General features: G+C 41.5%; 1 long non-coding RNA gene across 1 annotated transcript; it reads left to right on the top strand.

The window, feature by feature from the left end:
- Positions 1,520-2,307, top strand: LOC110265521. Its single transcript, XR_002351664.1, has 2 exons — positions 1,520-2,057; positions 2,215-2,307. It is a non-coding gene; the product is annotated as an uncharacterized LOC110265521 (long non-coding RNA).

Below are 2,861 nucleotides of genomic sequence, written 5' to 3'. Positions count from 1 at the left end.
ACGTCTTGGAAGGGGGTTCTATGACTGGACTTTCCCATGGAGGTTCTGCATCTCCTAAGTCTTCAACCAATTCTTCTTCTTCAATAATCCCGGCTTCCTCTACTTGTTCTAGTACAAAGTCATGCTCCGTACTGTTCACTGGAGTTTCTAGTATCTCCTTCATACTACGTTCTTCATTAGATTGTCCACATGAAGCCATGGGAGTTCCTTGAGTGTCCGAACATCGGGAAGCTAATTGACTCATTATTTCTGGCCCCAATTGATGAATGGTTGCCTGACATTGATCCACTGTTTCCTTGAGACGATCCTTTGTCTCTTGATGCACTCGGCTTTCATAAATAGGATCATAGTGCTCTTGGATTGATGGATATGGAGATGGTGAATATTGAAGTGGTGGTTCTTGTGAGTAATTGGGTTGGAATTGGGGTGGTTCTATATATGGTTCATATGGCTCATAAGGTGGTTGGTATGGTGGTTGAGGGTTGGGGTTATATGGAGGTGAATGGCGGAAAGGGGCTTGTGAGTGCGGTGGTCCAAAGTTATGTTAAGGAAAGGGTTCATAGGCATATGGTGGTGGTTATTGATAGTCCATTGGAGGTGGTTGTTGCCATGAGGGTTGATCAAATCCTTGTGGCTCCTCCCATCTTTGATTGTTCCAACCTTGATGCCTATTTTCATTATAGTTTCCATTCCTTACAACAACATTGGAACCAAACTTGAAACCAAAGGGGTGAGAATTCATAGTAATTAATAAAAATTAAAAACAAAAATAAATAAACAAGCAAAAAAAATTTTTTTTTATTAAATATTTACAATAACCAATAATAAGGCACACGTTTGCAATTTCCCGGCAACGGCGCCATTTTGACGTTGGGATTTTTGCCAGTAAAGAAGTTCATAAAAACAGTCGCATTGTAGATATAGTCTCTAAACCGACAGAAATCCCTTCGTACAAACGTTTTGGTTGTCACAAGTAACAAACCCCTTTAAAATTGATAACCGAGTATTTAAACCTCGGGTCGTCTTCTCAAGGAATTCACTACAAGAAAAATACCCATTCAGCCACACTTTTTTTAAGCTACATTTGAAAAGCGTAGCCTATTCTAGGAATAGGCTACGCTTTTCTCTGTGTTTCCTTTTTGTAGGAGAATAGAAAACACATTTGTGACATCACTTGAAAAGTGTAGCCTTAGGTATTATAAATATCACTTATAAAGCGTAGCCTTATCTTAAAAGCTATGGGTTCACTTTTTACACCAAAAAATACACTTTTAAAGAGTAACCTATTTATCAGGTTTTAGGTGCGCTTTAAAAGTGTTGCCTAATGTATCTCAAGTCAAATGTCCAACACTTAGTAAAATTTTTTTCAATTTTCAGCAAATAATCCACATACAAACACTTAGCCAAATAAAATAAAAACATAAAACCCCACCTTAGTTTTTTTCTTCTTGGCGCCCCTCCCAACCCAGAGAAGACTCTGCGCCATCACCACTCACTGTAACATCTCTAATTTCTAATCCTAAATTCCAAAATTCCCAAATTAACTCAGAAAACTCTAATTCCCAAAATTCCTAACCCTAACAGCCGCAACCTCACCCTCCTTCAACGTAACAAACAAAAGCAGCCACTGTAGAGAGAAGAGGGATCGGGAGAAGAAGAGAGGAGAGGAAAGGCCTGCCCAGCCATCACCACCGCAGCGCCGCTGCAGCTATTGCCTCCTTCAGAGCTGCGGAAAGTCGTCCTCCTTGCCGTCGAATGCCGCCGTCGTGTCGCACATGAGAGAGAGAGAGAGACAGATTCGAGAGGAGCTACCCGTGATCGCTGCCGTCGAAGCCATGCTCGTCGCCGTCACCACCAACGAAGCTGCGAGGAGCCGCTGTCGTGCTCGTGTCGCTGTGCGCCGTCGAGCTTCCCTCACCCTGAGCCGTCGATCTGTCGCCACCGCTATAAGGGCTTGTCGCTGGAGCCACGACTGTCACTGAGCTTCTGTCGCCGCTGCCGTTCAAGCCGCTGCTGCCGTCGATTTGGAGTTGCTGCGATTGGAGCCACTAGCGGGGGTGAGTTGCTACTGCCCTATTGCCGTCATAATCATATTCAACGTCCACTGCCCTGAGCTGGTTCTGCCCTTGAGTTCATTGAGTTCGGATTCCTTGTGCTACTGTAACTGTCATTACTGCTGCGGGAACCAACATTTCTGTTTGGCTGTTGCTGAAGGTCTTCCACCATCACTGGAGCTGCCCAGAATCATCGTGGAAGCTGCCAAGATATATGGTTGATTTCTAATTATGCCAAGACATCATCACTAATTATTGTCTCATGTATACAATCCCTTATTTCTTGAACTTTCTAATCTGTTGTCATCCTTAGATTCCACTGAAGGCCACTCCACATCAAGTAACATACTTTGCGGAGAAGAATCTATATCCACTTATTGTCTCAGTTCCTGTAAGATAGATGTATTCTTTTCTTTTTTTATTTCTTTATTTATTAGGCCTTAAATATGATTATGAGTATTCCTTGTGGTTGAATTTTTTTTATGATTGATGCATTAAAAGAAAAAAAAACCACAGTATATTTATTGTTATTTCCAACATTTGTATTAAGAATCAAACATTCAGACCATATTAACTAGTCCTGCTCAGGTTCATTTTCACTAGATTGTGTCCTGTTTAGTAAGTTGTGTTGTATGGAGGTTACTAAGGAAGAGCTTAATGCAAAAATGAGAGGAAAAAGTTTCCATCTTTGGTCTGAAAAAAATCATGCAAAGTTTTCAACATGTTTGTGTTTTGTTTTGTGGCAGATGGGGCTGGTGATGATTTATTTAAAGAGCTATGGAGGCTGTGCTACAAATAAAAGCATTA

Source organism: Arachis ipaensis, chromosome B08, assembly GCF_000816755.2.
Source record: "Arachis ipaensis cultivar K30076 chromosome B08, Araip1.1, whole genome shotgun sequence".
Lineage (NCBI taxonomy): Eukaryota > Viridiplantae > Streptophyta > Magnoliopsida > Fabales > Fabaceae > Arachis > Arachis ipaensis.
The sequence above is the reverse complement of the archived record's forward strand: the minus strand, read 5'-3'. Positions and strand labels throughout refer to the sequence as shown.